Below are 22,991 nucleotides of genomic sequence, written 5' to 3'. Positions count from 1 at the left end.
GGTTATTATGGTAAAACAATAAGCTTAACACTCCTTCAAGACTTAGCCTGAAGGCTGCTCTCCACAGCTACCACTAGGATAGCTTTCTTTAAAGGTTGTCTTAAACCTATCATCAATAAGAGTCGAATTGGACTGGTGCAAGGTGTCCCTATAACTAGGAGACAGCATATGCCAGGCCAACTTCTCACAACCTATCACTGTCCTTTCTTTCTATGACGTACCTTCTCTTTGACTCCTATTTATATGACGTAATGGAATGTCCATATTATTATTGACTTCGATACGTTACTAGTTGCTTAACTGCTTTTCACCTGCGTGTGGACCTTTATTTATTTATTAATAAAATACTTCTTCCAACTTATATTGGCCTCCGTGTCTCAACAGAGAATGTTGAAGAATGATGTGAATAGCTTCAGTTATGTCGGGAGGTCGTTGTATGTAAACCTCTATTGAGGGGCTGTCAATAAATATACATACTTACACACAATGCAAGGAAGAAGTTACAAATAACGCCGGCCCCCCACCAGGAGCAACAATGTAACAATTTCCCATAGCAAACCTCCATCCTGTCCAGATACCTGCTCCGCCGAACTGAAACGTCTCTGCTGTACAAAACACAAACGGAAGAAAAAAGTGCAAGACAGTGGAGTGAATCCCCGTTCGCCCGGCCAAAGGCGGCAGCCAAATTAGAATGGAGCAGATACGCATCACCACTTCGAGAACAAACGAGGTTCTGGTGGAAAAAAGTTAACTATCATATTCACGTGGAAAAGGAAGCGAATGTTTTGTGCGAAGCACTAGTAATAAGCAATGTTTTACTCTTTAAATATGACATACAAATATGGCTAAAATATAAGTATGAAAAATGATGCTAGACGAATAAATGCACAGGCCTTCTGAATTTACTTTTAATGAAACAAATAGAGTTTGCTATAAATTGTTCGAGAGGCTTCTGTAGAGAGCCGTTCGCACCTGAGTGATAAAACGTCATTCGCCGAAGGCCGGAAATACTCCGGGAGACCTTCGTCTTCCCGGAACGAGACGTTTTCTACAGCCTCGATTTGGATTCAGCGGCACAAAGAGCCATGATTGTAAAGTTATTATCCTTGTGTGAGGAAAATGAATAAGAAGCTTGTAGGACCAAACCACCAAATGAAAGATTCTGAGATAACTTAATCTGTATGTTTCGGGGCACTCAAAAATAGCATATCTCAACTAATACTATGTTGCTGCGAAATATAAATGTTAGAAATTATTATAGGAAAATAAAATTACCTGGGAAATTTCCAACCTTCAGTTTGTAATTGAATAAAAGATTTTTGTACTTTCCTTTAGTATGTATTTCGAGTGCCATACATTAGTTATCTATCTTCCTAAAATGGCCGCTGCCGATGTAAGGGTCAGGCAACGTCTGGTCAGTCGACTTCCAGCATAAGGCGGAACGGCTCCCAACCGGTGAGTATCGTGCTCCTGCTGTCACGTGACCCAGCTGTGTCTGCCTACTCGCAGTGGCGTGTCCCGCGAGGCTTGCCGTCGTAGACCGAAAGTGAGTGAGTGCGGGAAGCGGAGCGGGGAGGTGAGCACAGGACGACTCCGGCCTCGCCTGACGTGTATGGCTCGCAGCGCTGCCCCGCTCTAGGCACTGGCAGTTCCGGGGATTCTTGGCCTCCAGAAGCGCCCGAGGCGCGGCCCCGCGGGCTGGAGATGAAGCCCGCGTTAAACTTTGAAGGTAACGCGCAGGGGGAGGTGGGGCACTAAGGCCCGAGCCCGGTAGAAAACGTCCATAGAGTCCAGCACGTTAACCGGGTAGATACTCTCTCCTTTCATCTTGCGACTCGTGTACAGTGGCGCCCTTTAGCCCCACCACCTAAGTTGCCCATCTCTCTAGTGACTGTGGAATCTCCTTCACCCATTAAGGTTTACTTAAACCGCATCACTCCTCACTCATGCACGCCACTGTGGTGACACTTGTTCCTCTTACTGTTTTATTTTTTTTGTTAGACCCCCCCCCTCCTCCCTCTTCTATCAATACCGACATTTTAACTTCGTTAAGCGGACCGGGAGAAATGTGTGTGGTTTTAAGTCCTAGCAGTGCCTTTTGCACTTGTCCAGGGATGTTCAGTTGCTTGATAGGACACAGAAGCCGTCTCTCTTCCTTTGCTTCTATCTCTTTTGATGCCACCGCTTGCTTTATTTTGTAACGTCACGTCTATCAGTGTTAACTTGCATGTTTTGCAAATTCTGTTCCAGCGCATTTGAGTATCCCATCTTGTTTATCGCTTTGTTTTGTCTCTTCTTTGTGACATTTAGAATCGTGTTCCTTGCTCATTGGTTATCACTATGGAACGTTCACACCAACCCACAGTGACAACAGTTTTGCCTCACACAAGGGTGGCTGTTGTGACACCACATTCCCCAAATCCTGGGCATAGGCTGGCGGAGAGAGGATGTTTTGCCATATTCTGTTTACACTTCAACTGAATAATGAGTTATACACCAGCCTGCCCGTTGTTTCTGTACATGTTTACTAAACACGTTTCATTGTTACTGGCGACAGTTTGCTTGTCAATCTGCCCTAATGAAGAGGTAGTTGTCCAAATACGTGTCCTATTTGCTGCCAACATCCTTCCACGCCCAGTTGGGTGCTTTTCTCTGATGTCATGTACAGTGTCGCCCCCAGAATATGAAACTACTGCCTACGTGGCTAAGCTGGTACTACTTCAAGTGTGCATGTGGGGAAAACCCTCGGTTTAGAGAATATCTGCTGTCGGCATTCATGCTTCTGCTGCCACGGAAGGCATTACTTCTTTGACACCTGTGAATACAATATTCCGTGCCCAAGATGGGTAAAGCTCAGTGAAATTCTCTTCGACTCTATTGGCATCACTAGTGAGGAGCCCAAGAAAGGCTTTCGTCTTTATTTTGCTGACTCTGAAACTCTAGATATTGCTGTTAAACGGACCCACTGATGAAATGGACCACAAGGGCTTTAGGTGGGCTAGCAGGTCTGAGACCCCTCAGTAATTAAAAACTGATATTAAAACGGGAACATATTGGGCACTATTATCATGTCCTTGGCTTTACAGGCAAACATTCTGATTGATTGCTGAACAATGACTGTAAAACCTGTTAAGGTAATCCTTGCCAGGGATATATCCCAAATATTTCACGTTTTTCTTTACTTAATCTTGCACTTCCCAAGATTAATTAATTTTTCCGGGATGTTGTGTTTCTGAAGTTTCTTTTTTCTTGCAGTTTAATGGTCTCGTATGGCTCGTACTGTGAATTGAGACACTTCTAGATGTCTGTGAGTTCAGGTTGTGGTTGGCTGTCTTTTACTATGCATCATTGAGTAATTTGCAGTTCATGCTGAAGGCATTGCAAGCTTCTCACATTGCCTGTGAGTGGGTCTTGAAAGTGTACAGGATACAAACTCATCCAATTCTTGGCCTCTCCGCAGAACAAACAAACTTATGGCCAATTGTTATTTTGATATTATGTAAAAGGTATGTGCAGGATAATGGTTTAAATGAAGGAGATAGACGGAAGTTTATGTAGTAGAGAGTGAAAAAAGTGCTAAAGAGTAACGGGAGGCATTTTTTTACTCACATCTTTCTAAATCCTCCATATGCTAAAGTGTCTTAATAGACTGTAAAAGAAAGAAGTGTGAAGGGAAGAATGGGAGTGATTAATGCTCCAAAAGACCACTACACCCTTCACAGACCGTACGTAGTCTGTTTTAACTCATATTTTAAGAATTGAAATATTTTAAGTTTGAATATTCACTAATAACTCGTTTTTACTCATTTACGTTCTACATTAATAAGCATTGACAAAGCCAATAGTTCTGGCTTGTTTTAGGCCTATGTCTGTTTGCATGCAGTAACAGAAAACTAACATAGATGCACAAAGACACTTGTTCAGTGGCTGCGATGGGAATCACAGGGTTTTAGTACTCACTTTTTAAGCCATGACCTTAAATTACATAGACCCCAGCACTTGGAAAGGATTCTTAGTTATGATTATTAATCTGCAAACGTTTTAGAGACACCCACACCAAACCCCCCTTTTTTTTTTTTTTCATCCAAATTTAAAGCCCTGTTAACCCTTAAACAGAAGGGTGTAGGATTCCCATCATCTGATGCCCAGGACATTTTGTTTGGGGGCAAATAAAATTGCTAGTCTTTTTTGTCCATTGTTTAAACTAACAAAGAACAGCTAGGACAAACTGTGATTGTCAGAAGGCTATGGTTGCTTGCTTGTGTTGAGAAGACCTATTTTTCTTTAGTACACCAGTCCTTCGCACGCGAATGTCATCATTGATGACAGCGTGCACTCCTCACCATGCATCCGCAATTGCAAGGGGTGGACTTGCACCTGCTGTGGAGCTCTTTAATTGGGGTAGGATTATAGTAGTGTACTCCACCCTTATTGGTTACTCAAATAGCAATTTGTCAAACTGCTACAAAAAGATCCGTAAGTCAACCCTGTGTGCTTGTTTTTAGTTGTTAAACATAATTATGCATTTGCCGCACTTTCCACATGCTTCATCTGCATAAATCGCAGAATTGAACAATTTTTTATTTTTCTAGCTTAGGCAGATCAAAACTTAGTAAAACAATGCTACCCATTTTGCTGTACAATAGGTCACTTGCAGAGGTTAAGTCACCTTTTAGTTGTTGATTTGTTGTATTTGGGTGTTCTACTGATACCAGTAAGGTAGAGCTTTTGGTCAGTTAGTGTTGACGTTTGAAAATGACATATAATGAAGCACTGTTGCAACAACAACATGCCACTTAATTTTCCTTTTCTCTCTGCATAATTTGGTCCTCCACAGCCGCACAAATCCAGTAGCCTGGTTTATAATGCTCCCTGATTACATGCAAATACATGTGTAAGCAAGATTAGTGGCTTAGGATATAAATAGAGACCAATATACTTTCAGAACAAAATGTATACAAAGAATTTGCAACTTGAAACAAATTTTGCAAAACTACTATTTAACTTTAAGCCATTTCCGATGCATCATAAAGGTTCTCCCCCCTCCCCCCTGGTTTTATATTGCGCAAACTTGACCCGAAGTTATTGGGTATCGGAGCACTTTACACGCGCACCAGTTGTTAACACGAGGACAAATTGATTTTTTGTTAGCCATGGGGAGATTAAGTGATTTGCCCAGAATCACAGGATGTTCGGTGTCGTTGCTGAGACTCAAACCTGGTTCCCCAGATTTGAGATCGACAGCCCTAGCCGCTAGGCCACTTCTTTTCTCCCAAAGTTAGTGTTTGATGCATGTCTCTATTTATTTAAATAGAGAATTCATGTAATTCGTTATTTCGTTTAGACTTAACCTTGATCAAAATATTCCTAGCAAACATTTGTTACACACACATATTTGCTGAGCAATTGTCTGAATGATTGCAAATTCACTTTTCCCACACCCTCTTACTTTCCCACATTGCAAAAGGTTTTAATCCTGCCCTCTCATAGAATGTATTTTCTACCTTTTTTCAGTGTGAAAAGAGATTGGAGAACAGTTGATGACTATTCTTAATATAAAGGTGATATGGCAGAGGTCTTCAAAATTTTTGATGCTGAGACCCCCTAGTCTATATTTTTTAGGTGTAACGACCCCTCCTGACTAGAATTGGCGTGGGGCAGCACCGCAAGTCTTCTTGCTGCGCTGCCCTACCCCTATGTGAAGGGCAGGAATGCACCGTATTTATGAAATAAGGTGCATTCCTGTCCTTTCCCCTTGCGTTGGCGCACAAATTGCTGCCTAGCACCAACATAGGCAGAATTTTTTTGCGCAGGAAGGGGGCACCTTCCTTCTCTAAAACAATCCAAAGAGGCATTTTCCTGTTTCTATGTGAGCTGCAGAATGCAACACACATGAAAAGAGGAAGAAACAAGGAGAAATGAAAGCATTTCTCCTCGTTACGCCTCAGCTGGGGAGGCGTAAGGTTTTGTCGCTGCCCCAGGTTCACGCAACTTTGTAAATCTGGGGCAGCATCAAAATCCATGGGAGTTACGTGGGAATGCCGATGGAACGTCTCCTTGACGGAGAGCAAGGCAACGTAGTAAATTTCGCCACTTTCTTACTCCATATCTATGAAGCCATCCAAAGCGTCTTTGCGCCGCCTCATAGGTATGGTTGAGAAGCTTAAGCTGCCTTAATGTTTAAAAAAAAAAAAAATGCACTGGCGGCGCAAGCTTCTCATAAATAAGCCCCAAAAATTTCTGAATGTTTTTTAGGTTTTTTACCATCAGTTAGCTACATATAAAATAATGGGCAGCTTAAATGAAAAATAAAGTTGTTACTCAGTGGGAAATGCACTAAAGTACCTTCTGAAACCTCGATTATTTCACACACTGCAGAGGTCTGTGTGTAACCAGAGAGCCACAGAGTTAAATATTGGTTGGTGCAGTGAAGAATAGTGACTTGTGTATTTTTAGTGCTACGAGATCATAGCCTTTGACAGAAAGCACAGTGACTATGTAAGTCATTATTTTATACTTTCATTGCACATAGTATAAGAGAGACTGGTACAAAATGTGCAAATAGTTTTGATAAAATGATGCTTCCAAAAGGTAGATTTTAGTAATACCAGAGCTGTGTAAATACAATTGTTTAAAAGCACGCGCTTCACAGCCCAGTTCACTCTTTGCGCTACCAATAAAAAAATATAATCTTTGTCATCACAAAGCTGGGAGTGATTCAATCAAAGCCGGAACCGGCTCCCAAGCACCCTTTACACTTGCAGATTAACTAATAGCGCACATTAGCATTTCATGCAGGCACCTTGGCAAGAATGCTTTTCACAGCACAGGAGACTTGATTAAGGAAACTTCAGCCAAAGCATTTAAAAAAAAAAAACTAAAGCGAACGCTTTAGATTCAGGCACAAGTGAGGCTGGGAAATGTGTGCCCCCCCCCCCCCCCCTCCCAGGAATGCACGGCTCCTCGGGCAAATGCGCCCCACAGATTGAATACCGCTTTGCTATGGGGGAGAGATCTGGAACGGAGTTCCCTAGTAGGTTGGTAGAAATTCACTCCTTTATTGGGGTACACCGGTCCTTCATTGTGTAGTAACTTATATGCGATGGTGAGCAGCTTGAACTGGCATCTTTGTGACTGGTAGCCAATAGAATTTCCTGAGGTGCGGGTGATGTGTCTGTCCAGGAAGGTCAAGGATGAGTGGCTGTTCTGGAGTTTCTTTGAGTTGGGTGGATATTCCTACGTTGAAGGTCGCCGTAGTAGAGTCTGCTGGTGACGAGAGCTTGTGTGACAGTTTGCCTGGTGTTGGGAGGGAGCCGTCTGAAGACCTTTCTGAGCATTCGGAGAATGAGGAAGCAATCTGAAGAGGTGGCGCTGACCTACTTCTTCATAGATTGCTGGCTGCCGAGGATGATGCAGAAGTTGCGGGCATATTCGGTGGGTTTGGGGGTAGGGCCCAACTCAGGTGGCCACCATTTGTTGTTTCATAGGGAGTCCTTGCCTTTTCCTAATAGGGCTACTTCTGTCTTGTCTGCTTCAAGTTTGAGACAGTTGTTCATCTAGACGGCCACATCCTTCATGCAACTTTGGAACCTATCTTTTTATTATCGTTTGTCAGGGAGAGGATGAATTGGGTGTCAGCGTAAGAGATGATGAGTCCTTGGCTCCTGACGATGTTGGGATGGGGTGTCATGTAAATGTTGAAGAGGGTTGGGCTGAGCCTTGCGGTGCACCTTGGGTGTTGATCTTTGGGAGCTAGGAGTAGGGAGTGATAATGATCTTCTGCATTCTTCCTGTGAGGTAGTGTGCAATCAACTTGAGGGCTTCTCCTTGGATTCCGACCTGGTGGCATCCGATCAGTGTGTGGTGGAATACGGTGTCGAAGATAGTGTTCTAGTCCGCTAAGCAACAATGACATGGGTAACATTCCAGTTACGGGGTGAGGAGACAAGGAAGCAGATCATAACGCACCCCCCCCCCCCCCAATACAATATTTATGTAGAAGTTGTTGATTGCTTGATACATAACGAAAGTAAAACAAGAACCAATTAGTTATATAAGTTCTAATGTTTGTCAACAGTCTTTGTGCCAGACTGGTTTGATTCTACACCTCCTGGCAGATCCATAACTGACAGCTGTCACAGGCTCTGTCCAGTTGAATAATTGGATATTCCTCCTCTGAAATGTTACCATTCCCACATAATTTGTCATCATTCCATTTTATTAATCTGAACATATTCCACACCTAACCTGAGTCTAACACCACTACATTCTTCTTTACCTCTGAAACAAATAAAGGTCCCATGAACTTTGTCCCTACTGTTCCATAAGCTTCTATGTGCAATTTAAAAAAAAAATCAAATTCAGCTTATTATTCCTGGTGTGATGTTCTGCAGGATTTAAGATATTCACCTGACTGAATAATTTCTTTCCTTCCAACATTTAGCTTCAACCAGGTTGGATTGAGCTTATTGTATGGCTTCCTGTTTCTCAATGCAGTATACGGAGACACTGAAGTTATACAATTAGGTGTATTACGATGAGCCTACCATGTCGCTCTCAACACATTGTTTAAAGAGCACTATGTTTGTATTGCCCTTTGTTTACAAAAAATAATGGGGTGACCCGGTGTCCCTCAGAACCTGGGTATACGTATTATATAAATACAATGGTTCTGTCGGGGAAGTTTAAATTGCTTTAGGGTGTTCACAGTATAAATACATTACATGTAACACATATCCATAAGTAAATATAACAAAACACACCCAAGCTGAATTTTTCAATCTGTATTATTTTTAGAAAAAAGGAAATGACAAATAAACAAGGCTACAGTTATACAATTGACAGATTTGTGAAGAAAGAGTTACATGTAGTGGTAAATACAGACGATACACTGTAGTATGACAGAGAAATCACAAAAAGGTTATTTTGGGAGGATACAAATTTTGATTATGTCCATATGATTGTACACATATGCTTCATCATCATGTGGAAGTTAATTTTTGAACTGAAGCATTGTGTAGATTCATAGTATGCGTCGACGTTTCGACCCTATGTAAAGCGCAATATTTAATAATGCATCGGACTGAGAACTGGAGAGACGTGCATCCACCAGATCGTGTAAATCACCCGACTGGCTCATAAAGATTAACCCTTGGAAATTATTCCCAGACCTCCAAGATTCTTATCTTTTGAGGTCTAAATCGTTTTATGCTGGACTAAGAAACCCAACGCACGCGCAGCGATTCATGACCCTCTGCGCAGGGCTACACACCTACCCCCCCTGTCCCGAGGAAGACCCGCCGTGACGCGTATTAAATATTGCGCTTTACATAGGGTCGAAACGTCGACGCATACTATGAATCTACACAATGCTTCAGTTCAAAAATTAACTTCCACATGATGATGAAGCATATGTGTACAATCATATGGACATAATCAAAATTTGTATCCTCCCAAACTAACCTTTTTGTGATTTCTCTCTGTCATACTACAGTGTATCGTCTGTATTTACCACTACATGTCACTCTTTCTTCACAAATCTGTCAATTGTATAACTGTAGCCTTGTTTATTTGTTTCCTTTTTTCTAAAAATAATACAGATTGAAAAATTCAGCTTGGGTGTGTTTTGTTATATTTACTTATGGATATGTGTTACATGTAATATATTTATACTGTGAACACCCTAAAGCAGAGGTCTTCAAACTATTTTGGTCTGAGCCCCCCTTAAGCAAAATGTTTTTAAGTTGGGCCCCCCGCCAAACCCATAGGGCAAGGATTTGGGGAATGGGAGGGATGATCACAGGGGTCAGGAATCATGAGACCATTTCAGGGGTGATTTTCTGTAGCTTGTAATCCACACTAAATGCATCATCAAACAGGAACAGAATTGGCCACAAACACTACTGCCCGTAACTGGGGTACCGTGGGCCCCAATGCACTCCACCTGCTGCACTACTGATGGATGTAGCCCTGAGAAACAAGCTATTTCCTTTTCTTTCATTTCTTCTCCACCACGTCTGACCATCACTTCAATCTCAAATCAGGTCCAGTCTGTCTGAAAGAAAATCGGCTACTACATGTTTCCCCAGTTGTTTTGCGCCAATGGCACCATCTGCCCTAATGCTAGCAAGGAAAATGAGCCCCCATGCCCAAATTCTATTGTAAAACATTCATAATTGTGATGCGGTGGGCCCCTTGGCAAAAGTGTCACTGTATTTGCTTCACTAATGTCAGCTGCTGCCTTGCTGTTGCCTCTGACCTTTAACAACATGGGATCCCATCTCACGCCAACCCGCTCCCTCCAATCCCTCCTCATCCCCTCATCTCTTTGATGCCCAACTCAAGGTGTCGCCTCTGTTTAATTTCCCCCCTCCCCGGGTCATTACTCCAAGGCTCAAAGAAACACTGGCACAGGAAGTGTGCCCTAGACCTCTTGTGCAGATGCAACATCAAAGATGCCTATAGCTCTGCAAAGCAGGCTGTCTACTCTGCCCACTCAGCCGGGCTAATACTTGTAGGTCAGATGCCCAAAGCAGGCTTTCTGCAAAAAATAACCACACAAATAGCAAATTTAGCCCCCTTTCCTTCCGCTGCTTGGGCCCTGTTCCGTGCAGAACAATGGTGTCCTGGGCCCTAATGCTAGCAAGGAAAATGCACCCCATGTTCATTTTCACAGCTAGACTGCCATAACTGAGATCTAGTCCCCACTCAGTGTGTGTGGAGGGGGAGGGCTCCTGTGCTGCAAAACAGAGAACTAAAGGAACATGCCTTCTCACCAAGGTACCCGCTACCTGAAAGAAATGCAAATGTGTGAAACGGTTGGAGCCAGTGTAGGCTTTAATTAATAAAGGCAAATACTTATTCTTTCTGAGAGGAAATATGTGTCCATTAAAAGGAGTGCGCCCTTTTAATGTGCATATATAAAATATTTATAATCGATATAGCCTGGATTCTTATCACTAAAGTGTATAAGATAAAATCAAGTGCTTTAAAAATAAACAGTATTTTGCTGCAGTCTGTTTTATACAGTGTAATACAGTTTTAAAACCATGACATTCACAGTGCTTTCTGTCACAGACTGGGACCTTGTAACACTATAAACAAGCCACTTTTCCTCATTTCACCAATCGGATTTAATTCTGTGACTCAGTCACACACGAAGACAGCTGCTGTGTTCACATTAGCTAACTGAGGTTTCATAAGGTAAAAGTGTATTTCCTTTTGGTTAGTTTAACTTGCATTTCTTTTTCAACTGATGTGTGTGCGTCTTTATTACAAATATAATTACATCTTCATAAATAGAACATAAATTAGATATTGCATTTTACAAAATGTAATGTAGTTTCGCAGATAGTAATATGTAGTTTCTATGACAAACCAGATGTCTCTTAACTGCATAACCTCAAAGTCCTTTTACAATGGTCACTGTGGTGCAGTAATTGTGTGCAGGAAAAGTGACATCATGTCTGTCAATGCCCCAACGGGCATGCTAGGTGACAAATGCCATCCATTTACCACTCTCCTGCCTGCAATCCCCACACTTGAAAACAAAATCAAACATTGAACACACTGTCTGCACCAGCTCCAAAATACAAAAATGCAGCAGTATATCCTGTCAGGTTGTACTCGTGCAAAGTTTTTATTTTTCACAAAAAAGAAAAATCCCTGTTTGTTTGTGCCTCCCAACAAGTAGTTCTTAAAGACTTGATTCAAAGTCCACTTAAGTAACATCTTGAAAAGCATACATGCATTTTAGTTTGGTAGCAAGTGTTCACAATCCTCAAAGGTGTACAATGGCTATATAAAACGTATTTTCTCTGGATAAAACCTGCTTTAATGTTAGGCAGTCTGTATTAGTGAGTGGCAGTCTGTTGGTTTCCGCTAGTCACTGGTCGGATTGCAGCCAATCATCTCCTGTGATGCATAGGTCATGTGCAGGAAGCCATCTTCATCCATTTGATCTCGATACTTCTGACATTGTGACAGACATGGGCAGTAAGGCCTTGTTATTCACCATATTGAAAAAAGCCTTTCAATGACCACCAGTAGTTTGGACGGAAACTCACTGTTTATATAACCCACCTCACCTTTCCGAGTTGCCTAACACTTCCACAGTTTAAATGGGATTGGGTTTTAGTTTCATTGCAGACTTTCCATTCCCTGTCAGATTTACGCTGTTGCCTGCTGACCACGGCCTCTACGCCTAATGGACAGTTAATTGATGATTTGTGCGTGTTTTTAAAAGCAGTTATTCCAAGGTTAACGGAAAACAATGGAATGCTATCTTTTTTCTTCTCTTTAGCCTGCTCTTTGACCCCAACTTCACACTCACTGGCCTCCCCAGTGCCGCTTAGTAGTACAGTTCTTTCCTTTTTAGGTCTCGGCTAGCGATGGCTGCGCTTGCGCAGTCTCGCTCGCGAGAGATAATGACTTGGGAGAAGAGGGGCTTGAACCCGCCCCTCTTCTACCCTGTTCTCCATTGGCTGGCCTAGTAAATGCTGGCCAGCCATTGGAGAAGAGGTCCCGTCACTCCAATCATGCCCCGTCCTTTTCGGATCGGGGGGCGTGTTTTTTGCGAAAAGTCTCAGGGAGGAGACAACAGCAAAACACGCCCCCAAATCCGAAAACGACGCTGCGTTTCTCCGAGGCATTTCTGCTCTGCCTGCCTCGGAGAAAGGCAGCGGTGTGCTTGTTCTGGCCTCCCCCGGGCCCTCCCTTGACCTTTTTAAGGACTAGTTTAAACTAATCTCCTGGGTTGCAGGCTGTGGGACGATCCACCAGAGGCCTCTTCAAACCGCGCGCCGCCGGTTTTGGTCACACCGGACCAGACCGTACCACAGTCTCCTAACTCCAGCTCCAAACAACACAGCCGCCATTCATCGGGCACTTGGAGCACCTACTCCGGACAAACCACCCCCAACCCCCACTCGGAGCATTCCCTGCTTTCCCTGCCCCAGCGGCGCCCCTCCCCGCAAACCGCGCTAAACTCCTCCTTCTAAGCGTCACAGGGGCCCAGGACGTGACCGAGGAAAAAGTTTGTGGAGACTCCAAGAAACTTTTTACATTCAAGCTGAGGCTGGTTACAAAGTAGCATTTTTTGTATTTATTTGTTCCTGTATGTTTTGCTCCCGTTGTACAAGGTGGGTGCAAGCCTCCGAAAGGATTCGGCATCCCGGTGTGTGAGGTCCCCAACCCCCCCCCATCGGGAACAAGGGGAGGAGAGACGCAGCGCCGCCCCCATCCCCAGCCCAGGCTGCGGCTCCAGATTTGCTTTCACTCACCCTCCCAAGTATTTCCCCGTCTCCACCCCACCCACACACACATGCCTTATGGCCGCGCCACGCCCTCCCCTCGCGCTCACCCACCTGCTGAGCTCTTTCTCCAGCTCCAGGGGTCGGTTCCTCCAGACCAGGTGATGCAGCGGGAACCTGCTGCTGTCCGGAGCCCAGCATCATCCCTCGAACATGCCGGGCCCGCCTCCTCCACCAACCGGCTGACTGGGAGGGCGGGGCGCTGCGGGGAGGAGGAGACTGGAGACCGGCGACAGAGACTGCAGGGTACGGGAGGGGAGAATGAAGGCAGAGAGAGGAGAGAGGGCGGAGAGCTGGGAGTGAGTGGTACGCTGCACGTTGGAGAGGAATGGGTAGATCTGAGAGACACTGCTGGGTACGGGAGGGCAGAGGGAGGGGGGAAGACTGATATCAGAAATCCCTTGTGAGAGAGTGTTTATTTTACTTTACTCTTCAGTGATTTCGTTCCACTGTATAACTTGTTTTATGTATAACATTTTGCAGCTCGTGAGAGACGCTCATAAACGGGAGCCTTGTGTAAATACTTTCGATCCCTACCGAGACTACCTTTGCTTTTGAGAGTGGGCTTGGCGGCCGTGATTGTTCGTTTAGACATTTGGCCTTCCGTGGATTGCCACACGCTGTCCGACACTTCTGTGTTCAAAGCAGGCGCACAACACCCATTGGGCTCACCGGGCTTCAGCCCCCCCCCCTCCCGTCATGTGTGTCAGCCCGGCTGAGACAGCCTCGCGGGCTGGCGTCTGTCTAATTGCAGACGGACCCGGGTACTTCACAGGTCTTTAAAAGACTCGTTAATGAGGCTTTTGTTGCGTTTTCGCCCCTTCTTACAGCCACTCTGCCTGTGGCTGGAAGACTTAGCCCCCCCCCCCCGAAATTTGGCTCTCTCATATGCATTACTTTTGTTGTATAGCACTACTTATATCAGTGTACAGACTCACAGTACTTTACATCACGCACACATTATACAGAGACAATGAATCATATACGTATGTAAATAATTGTATAGGGAATGTTGCATAAGCCGACGAGGATTACAAAGTGTAGGAATCACATTCCATCCATACTGGTGGGCAGTATATTTTAAGAGGATTTGGTCTGGAGTAGCACAAACTCAGGATTTAAGAACTTCCGTGGTTGGGGGTTGGCTTTACTGACAAAAATGTATATCTGCCCAAACACACTCTTTTTAACAACATTAGAAGAATAAACAAGCATTTACAATGCAACGGTCTCGGCATTGGTAAAGTTAGAGCTATTGGCATTGCTCATGACAATGCCGTTTCTTTAAATGTTTGAAAAACAAAAACATAAACAACAATAATGTCATGAGCAATGCCAATAGCTCTAACTTTACCAATGCCGAGACCATTGCATTGTAAATGCTTGTTTTTTGTGGCGTTTAACTGCTGCATGTAAATGAAGACAGCCTTGAAGGGCGCCTTTCGCGCTTCAGGCTATCTTCATTTACATGTAATTGCAGACCTATTTGCGCCCCCCTGGGAAAACATCCACGCCCCCCCAGGGGGGCGCGCCCCACAGTTTGAAGACCTCTGCCCTAAAGCAATTGAAACTTCCCCAACAGAACCATTGTATTGCCCTTTGAGCACAGCTTTTTACCAACTTGTTCATACTCTTCACCAAACTGTTAGCTTGTGGTGAGTGGAAAGCTGTCTTGTAATGTACAATAAAAAGTTCTTTGAGAAACAAACACCTGTCTTGTGTGGAAAAATTGAACTCTATTGTCAGTAATAGGACGCCCTGGAACACCTTCACAAGAGAATTCTTCAGTAAGAAATTCAATTACAGTCCTTATGTTAACAAACTATACATTTAGTACCCACCTATTTAGAGGTATAATCAACTAAAAATAACATTTACCTTTTATAATTAGCTAGGAGTTCAAAAAGGTCCAGCAGAGTTTAGCACTAATTTGATCCAGAGTTTCCCGTTAATTTCAACAGAAGACAATAGGGCTGTCCGTGTCTTACTACACTTATTATTGTTTGCACATATCCAGTAGTCTTTCACTAACTCTTCTACTTGATGATCCACCCCTGGCCTCCAATACCATTCTCTCAGCCTGGTCTTAGTCAAATTCCTCCCAAGGTGTCCCACCTGTGTCAAATTCATAAGTTTTGTTTTTTAGATTACATGGTGGTATCGCACTACCTACCCTCGGGTATTTCCCTTCAACCAATGCAAATCTCATCCTTCACATTTAAAAACCCTGTTAATGAACTTGGCACATCCTTTTTGTCCAATCATCTATTAACATTATACTACTTTAGAGTCACAAGATCTGTATCCTTAAGGTTAGCTTCAGACCAATCTTTGTCATCGATTGCAGACTCACCCATCCAACTAATGAGGTGTCAGTTACTCTCTTCATGATCAATCGGTAACCTTGATGGGCTGTCTGTAACCTCATTCTTGGGTCCTGGCACATATTCCAAAACATAATTTAACTCTGTTAAGCCTTCCATCATTCGTCTAATCCTGGGAGATATATTCCCCACTTCCTGCACGTCCACATTTGGCTAAGTGGGCAATGATCGGACTATCACAAATGGTAAGCCCCATAAAAAAATGTAAAATGACGAATTGCCCAAGACATAGCTAACGCTTTTTGCTCAGTTACGGAGTATCTTTCTTCTGTGCCCTTTGATGAATGAGAAACAAAAGCCACAACTTTAGATTCACCATCTGCCACCTGGGATAACACTGCTCCCAAACCTTGAATACTGGCATCAGTTGACAACTGTTTTCCTACAGGCATCTAAATATCCCAATGCACACTCATCCATCCGTTCAAATTTGGAGTTTTGTTTCCAACAGCGGTCTCGGACGCAGAGCTAAACTAGCAAAATTAGTAATTTAATTTAGAACAAAACTTGGTCAATCCCAAAAAAGAGCGCACTAGATCTTTGTTCTCCAGTGTTGGTGCCTCTACAATGTCATCTTGGATGAACAGTACTTTATGTAGACCTTCCAGTACTTTTCTCCAGACTCTTTGAAAGCATGGAACAGCAGGCCTTCCCAAAAGGCATGTGGATAAACCTACATGCACCCAAAGGAGTTACAAATGATGTTCGGTGCCTAGATACAAGATGAAGCAATACCTGGTGGTAAGCAGAGGAAAAATCCATGACACTGAAAAATGTAGCTTCTTTAATTGAAGTTAATGTTTCTGAAATGTAGGGTAAGGGTCAGTCCAACCAAATGTGTGTTCAATCTACGTAAATCCACACACATTCTAATCTCTTTTTTGCCATCTTTCGGGGCCAAAACCACTAGAGCCGAGCACTCTGTGTCTCTCCAATCACTCCAGCTTCCAGCAACTTGGTCAGCTCTTGTTGAAGGAATTCCATCATTAAATGAGGTACTTTCCTCACCTTCAATACAAATGGTACAGCTCCATTCTTCAAAACAATTTTGTGTTCCAGTTTTTTTTGCAACCTTAGGTTACTACCAAACACTGTAGGGAACTTGGAACACATCTTCTGATCACCCTTCTGTTGAGTGATAACACTATCTCTGGAGTACTGGGATTCCAAGTTATTTTCATATTTCTGTCTCCATCCCAACAGGTTATAGCCACTTAAAGCTACATACACTTTACCTACTGTCCCATGGTCTGAGTTGTATTTTTAGTACAGTGGAGCCAAGACAAATATTTTGACACCACCCTACCCCACCAGGTTTATATCTGATGGAAACAACTTCATTTTGTCCACACCATAGCCCAGTTGTTGTCACCTAAGATGATCCCAAATCAGCCAATACATACCGTTTCTTTCCACCAACTGCAATCTCACATTCAGGCATCCACTAAGGGTCCCCATCGACCAATCCATCTTCTCTCACACTCAACACAAACTTCTTCACTTCTTCCACACAGCGTACCCCTTGTGCTTTAGTCGTCCCAACACACACGTGCATAGTGTCCCGTTTTTTGATTTTTTTACATTTCTTGCATGTAGCAAACCTTGCATAACATCCTGGACTATTTGAGAGATGTCCTTCACTGCCACAACTAAAGCATTTCATGCCCATGTTTTTGTTAAGGTTGGATTTTCACTGTTGAAATATTACTTGGGATTCTCAGTATTGGCATGTTTTGGTTTTTTTTGCATCCCCACTCTTGTCATTATCCTTTTTCAACCACATCTACAGTGCTCTCCCCGTCATGAGTGTCTTTACATTTATTTTCTCATTTCATGCATTCACATGCTGGTATTTTCCATATCGTCCACAAAGCTATAGCATTTTTCAAATCAGGATTCTTCACTAGAAGTTTTTCTTGACCTTCATATTGGTAGCACACCTAACAATCTGATCCCTTACCAAGGAATCAATGAGTTGTCCAAAGTCGCAGGTACATGCCAACGTTTTTAGCAATGCAACATAACTCCCAATCTTTTCCTGTTTAGCTTGTAAAAGTGTGAAGAATTGGTGCCTTTCCAGTACAACAATAATTTGAGATTCAAAATGATTTTCAAGCATCATAACCAACATATATAAATTATCGGTTTCACATTCTCCATGCCCAATTGTAATTTCGTTCAAACTCTCATACATATTCCTTCCATCAGTACCCAAATTATGCAATAATATGGCTTGTTTCCTTACAGCAAAGACCTATTCCCCACCAGTTGCAACAAAATAAGAATAGAAAAGTTGTTTCCACCTTTTCCAAGGTAAAATTGGGTCACCCTTATCTATCAAAATCTGGTGGCTGAGACATGTTTGCTGTTGCAATAGGTGCTTATCTCCGTTAAATTCTGAAGTACGTCCGAAATGAAGGGGGGGGGGGGGGAGGTTAAAAATTGGGCATGCAACCCAACATAACATTCAGCTCCCACAATAAAATTCCAACAGTTATAAACAACCCAGATATTGTTTTTGTAACAAATCTATGCTAATTTTGCACAGCAAAGATCAAGATTCCATATGCTTATAACTGCTGTTCCGAATGCAGTCACTGTAATCGCTGATGACACCCAGTGCCACAAGCTGTTAATATGCTATACTTCCTTAGTCTGTGATTTTTAGCTACATTTGTCAACAACCTTTTGGTTACTACACCTTTAATTTCCAGAGCACCAACCATTTCCTAGGGTGTTCCAAGATACTCTCCCCCTCCAGTCACAAAACATTCTGCTTAAAGCCTGTGCGCCAATTTTCTTTCCTCTAATAATCATATCACTGGTGAGGTCTGAGAGGAGATAGACTTCACCAACAAGGAACAAGTGGGTAAACTGAGTGAAGAAACACCAGAGCACAATGGGTTAATATTTCAAGTTCAAAAGACATCTAGCTGTGAATTAAAGACTGTGCAAAGCGTGCTGCACCTCACACGTGCATCACCTCTTAACGATGGCACATAGTCTCCCTCCTCCTTTCTGTGCCTGTGGACATACAGGAGATTCACGATTGATGCCACGTTTTCTGCATGCGTCTTATTTCCTGGGAGTCGAGCTGTGCAAGTAAGAGTTGTGCAAGTAAGTGCTTTTTCTCCAAGCCTTCCTGCTACGGACCCTTCTCTCTCCCCACTGTCGAGTGCGCATCACAAGCTGGAAGCATTACTGTCAGCGCTTATTTAGTTTTACTTAAACGCACCACCCACACCAGGTTAGCAGAACTTGTACTCATGGCTGCCTCCACCAGTATGCCGTAGCCTCCTTTTAATACGCCGTTCAACACGTCCACGTCACAAATCTGGTTCCACGATCTCTCGGGCTGCAGCTCATCGCTTTGTGGGTTGACAGAGAAGTTGGTGGTTGCACGCCTGTACCCAGCAGGCGCTCATCGCCAATGTTAGGTTTGCAAATTACCACACGCTTCTGGTGAATTTCCAACTATTTATTCCATAATGTTATAGACCACCAACCTGTACAGGCAGCTTGACCAACTAAACCATATTCAATACTCTTCCCTAATGTTAGAATATGATGCTTTGTGCTGTCATCTATGACCTAGACACTGTTCCAGTCACCTAAGCAACAATAACATAGGTAACATTCCAGTTACAGGGTGATGAGACAAGCAAGCAGATCCTAACCATTACAGAGCTTGATTTGGATATTGACACTGCGGGCATTACATTTACTGTTGGTGAGTGGCCAGTCCTGTTCTGAGTTCTGCCATATGGAGGATGTTTATGAAATTTATCTTCTGACTCTGGAGCCACTAATTAGTCTGATGGTGTCAGGTCCCATTTCCCTTAAGCCTACGATTTTAATGGTGTATGTCTGTGGCTTGTGTACTATTGGAAAAGTTTGTTTCTGAATGATTCTCTTGGCAGTAGGCATGGAAAATTCACGATTAGTTTGGTGGCCCCTGAAGCAGACTCTGCCTGTATCCTCACTTTTAACACCGCTGTAAAACATGGCCTGCAATCAAACTCTTTCCTGAGCTATTCCTTTGACAAGGAACAATATTAGCCTGCATATTTTTTTTTTTTTTTTTTGTTTCTTTTTTTTTTTTTTTTTGTTGAAAACCTTTATTTCGAAATTCAGGACACAGCTATTCAGCCGACAGCCCGAAGGTTCGGCAGCATTGCAAGTTAGATACAGTAATGTGTCCCCGATACAGTACGATGAGTAATGCAAAGGTCCAATTTTAAATAAACACAGAAAAAACACACAACAAACCCCAGCAAGGCAGAAACATTGAAATCCCATGGCGAAAGCCTCCAGGGGAGGCAGGACCCCACTCATCTACTAAGTATAAGACTGTGTGCGGAGGAAGAAGGGGAACAGCAGAGGCCCAGAACAGTTACCAAAACCAAACTGTGCTGGAAGGTAGGTCAGGGGGAAAGCTGTTCCTCGGGTGGTTCCAGGTCCGGGGCAAGACATATTCCCCCCCTGTATTGGTTCCACCGCCCCCAGATGGCATGCCACTTCCGGGGGCGACCTCTAGAGCAGTAGACCGTCTTCTCCCTAAACATGCTCCAATCCATGTTCTCCTTCCACGCGGTCAGTGTAGGGGGTCCCGAGGAGCCCCATAATCGCGCGATATCCCTTTTAGCTACCATGTTACCCAGAGTCACCCATTGGGTCTGCGCCTCATCGAGATCAGTGGGCCCCCAGACGTTCAGGAGGCAGCACCGCGCCTCCGGCTGTACCACAATGCCCGTCACCTCCCCCATAACTGCATGGACTCTCCTCCAGAACTCCACAATGACGCCACATTCCCAGATGATGTGCAGGAAAGTACCCACCATACCACATCCCCTTCTGCACAGGCCGTCCTCCGAGAATCCCATGTGGACCAGCCTTGGCCCCGTAACATACACCCGGTGCAGTATTTTAAGCTGCACCAGACGCGACGGGATCGCAACCTCCTTAGGCGAAGAAACCGCTGACTGCCAGTCCTCATTATCCAACTCGAGGCCATCCCTGGTCCACTGTTCTCTCAGCCCCAATAGCAAGTCTGCCCGGACGTTTATCAACTTCTTATATATGAGCGAAATCGTGCTCTCGGGCATATGACCATCAAGGACTCGGTCCTCAAGGGGAGAGGACTCCGGCACCTTCTCACCCTCCACAAGGACTGATCGGAGGGCGTGACGCAGCTGGATATACCTAAAATACTCAGAAGGCCCTAGCTCAAACTCAGTCTGCAACTCCTCGAAGGACTTTACCCTCCCCTTATGCAGCACATCTCCCACCTTGGATATACCTATCAGGTCCCACTTATCAAAGCCCTTCGTGTGCCAGAGTCTTCCCAACCTTTCCGATTCAAACAATGGGGTAGCGAGGGTGAGCCTATCCTTCCAGCCCAGCGAGTCAGTCGCCATCTTCCACACACGCACCGCCACACCTGTGGGCCCCGTGAGGGACGAGTCTAGGGACCGCGAATACAACGCCCTGTAGTAGTTGCCTCCGCGCAGCAGCCACCTATCCATGGCATACCCAGGGCTAAGGGCAGGGCCGTAAAACCCATGGTTGATCGCGCTCAGCTGCGTGGCCCAATAGTACCGTCGGATGTCTGGGAGCGCAATGCCCCCATCGTACCATGGGAGCGTCAACTTTGAAATAGCTATTCGCGGCCGCCCATCCCACAGCAACGTCCTTTGGAGGCCTTCAACCTCCCGAAAGTATTTGGCCGGTACCCAGTCCAAGGTGTTCTGGAGGGCGTAGAGGAAGCGGGGAAGGGACATCATTTTGAACAGGGCCGCACGCCCAACAAGGGAGAGCGGCAGCCTCCGCCAACCTTCAACATCTCGCCTCAAGCGTGCCAAGGGGGGGGAGCAGGTTCCTCTCATAGCGCACAACAGGATCCATGGATATAAAAATCCCCAAATACACAAAACCTTGCTGGGCAACCTGTATCGAACATGTTCTAGGGATCGGTGGGACCTCGCCACTAAGAACGTACAAGTACGATTTGCCCCAATTAATCACAAGCCCCGAGTTCCTACCGAACGATGCGAGTACGTCACAGACCACTATAAGTGACTTCTTCGGTGAGGCAAGATACAACAGGATATCGTCGGCATAAAGCGAAATACGATCCTCGTGATCAGGCGACCACCGAAGGCCCCGTATATCCGGGTGCCAACGTATCCACGCAGCCAACGGTTCGAGGGCGAGGGCGAACAACAGAGGCGACAGGGGGCAGCCCTGCCGAGTACCCCTACCAAGCTGAAACGGAGTAGATGCCCGACCATTCACCACAACATTCGCTAGTGGCCCCTCGTACAGCAACCGGACCCAACTCACAAACCCGCGACCGAAACCAAACTTGGCCAGCACGGCCCATAAGTATGCCCACTCCACCGTGTCAAAGGCCATCGTGGCATCAAGAGATGCCACAACAGCCGGTTCACGCAGCGTGCCCGCCCTGGCGATGACGCCATGAAGACGCCTAAGGTTCAATGCTGTGTTTCGGTGCGGGATAAAGCCAGATTGATCCGGGTGGACCAGATCGCCAAGTACCCTAATCAGACGGGTAGCCAGGAGTTTGGCCAGAATTTTCGGCTCAGCGTTGAGGAGTGAAATGGGCCGATAGGAGGCGCATCTATCTCGGGGTTTACCCTCTTTGTGTATGACCACGATCGACGCCAGCCGCTGATCCAACGGAAGGATCCCATCTCCCCGCGCCTCCAAAAACATGGCGCGCAGGTGAGGGGCGACCCTATCCGGGAACAGTTTGTACAGATCGATCGGCAGTCCGTTCGGTCCAGAGGCCTTACCCGAATTCAACGCGCGAATCGCCCCCGCCACCTCATCAACCATGATGTCGCCATCCAAATCGTCCCTATCTATGTCAGAGAGGCAGGGCAACTCGATATCACGGAGGAGATCAGTCGAGTCTTCGGGCGGCCTGTCCGACACAGAGTAATAAACCCTATGAAAATACTCCGCGAAACACTCCACAATCCCCTCAGGTTCCACAATCGCCTCTCCCCCCTCTCCAATCAACTCCGGCACCACTCTATTGACCCGTTCCTTCCTGTCCAGCCACGCCAGGAGTTTCCCTGCCTTATCTCCAACATCATACAGACGGCCCTGTTGTTCCCTGCTGAGGGTCTTGGCGGCTTCTGTCACCAGGTCCCTATACTCCGCCTGCTTCAAGCAAAGCTCATGCAATGAGGACTCTGTGACCTCCTCCTCCATATCCCCCTCAAGGGCCGCAATCTCCTCCTCCACTTGCCGCACTTCGCAATCCCTCTGA

General features: G+C 44.9%; 1 protein-coding gene and 1 pseudogene across 4 annotated transcripts in view; one reads left to right on the top strand and one right to left on the bottom strand.

The window, feature by feature from the left end:
* Window positions 1-1,402: 1,402 nt before the first annotated feature.
* Window positions 1,403-22,991, top strand: part of SENP5 (SUMO specific peptidase 5) — a 252,121-nt gene continuing 230,532 nt past the window's right edge. Inside the window, exon 1 of one of the 4 annotated variants that reach the window (XM_085635312.1) lies at window positions 1,403-1,455. The gene's annotated coding sequence lies outside the window, so the exon portion shown is untranslated. The other 3 variants (XM_085635309.1, XM_085635310.1, XM_085635311.1) reach the window with 3 other exon arrangements.
* Window positions 11,839-12,156, bottom strand: LOC146785915 (microtubule-associated protein 1 light chain 3 gamma pseudogene; annotated as a pseudogene).

Source organism: Triturus cristatus, chromosome 11 (assembly GCF_964204655.1).
Source record: "Triturus cristatus chromosome 11, aTriCri1.1, whole genome shotgun sequence".
NCBI classification, from domain to species: domain Eukaryota; kingdom Metazoa; phylum Chordata; class Amphibia; order Caudata; family Salamandridae; genus Triturus; species Triturus cristatus.
Note: the sequence above shows the minus strand (reverse complement) of the source record. Positions and strands in the feature narration are given on the sequence as shown.